Source organism: Charadrius vociferus, unplaced genomic scaffold, assembly GCF_000708025.1.
Source record: "Charadrius vociferus isolate BGI_N301 unplaced genomic scaffold, ASM70802v2 scaffold2508, whole genome shotgun sequence".
NCBI lineage: Eukaryota > Metazoa > Chordata > Aves > Charadriiformes > Charadriidae > Charadrius > Charadrius vociferus.
In genome coordinates, this window is record NW_009649842.1 from 26,998 (window position 1) to 27,940 (window position 943).

Genomic DNA, 943 nt, shown 5'->3' on the forward strand with positions numbered 1-943 from the left:
GCTGTCGGGGTTCCCATAGCGACCGGTTGAATTTTTAGCACCAATACTGATTTTTTGCCAGGCTGGAAGGGACCGCTGGGGAGCCTGATTCACGTACTGGCCTGCATAGGAAACTGGCTAATTGCCTTTTTGCTTAATTAGCTGGTGAGGTCAATGCCAAAGAGGGGATAGTGCTGGAAAAGCCTCTCCCCATGCAGCGATGCGCCCTGGCTGCTGGGGATACCCCCGAGGGGCGGAGAAGACCCCCTTTTGTGCTCACTTCTTAGACGTGGAGCACCCAGACCCTGGGGGAAACAGCATCGGGCGGTGGGGACAGAATTCATACCCACATGGGAGGTGTTTTTAATAAGGAATTAAAAATTGTTTGGACAGGTTGTCATCTTCTCTTGGGGGGCACAAAGGCCAAGCCATGCGGGAGGGCTGGGGGATCTCAGGGACACCACGGCCACCGGGCAGGTTGGTTTTGGCCAGGAGGTGCCACGGTGGGAGCGCATCTGAGGGGACGGCACAGTGGGAGGCTGTGGAGGCGCAGGGGTGAGCGGTGTCCCCTCGCTAGCAGAGGACATCAGAGGGTCTGGCAGTGCTGAGATCCAACAGGAAAATCTGAGTTCAAGCGGAGGGTGGTTGGGCCGATGTCCTTTGGGTTTCTCCAACGAAGGCATAGACCCACAAGCGCTGGGTTTTGAGGGGGTTCTCTCCAGAGTGCTTCCTCTTCAGAAAAGCTCACGTCGGCCACCGCTCTCCAAAACCATCTCCCAGCGAAACCACCAGCCATCGGATCCAGTTCTCCTCCATTTTCAGGACAAAACTGCCGCCAGCCATCAGTGCCAGAGACACAATGCACCCGGTGCCCCTTCCCCGGCCCTGAGAGGGGTGAGCAGGGTCTAGCCACGCTCCGGACCGGCGGAGGGGCCTCGGGGCCGACCCAGCGGCGGTGCGGCCT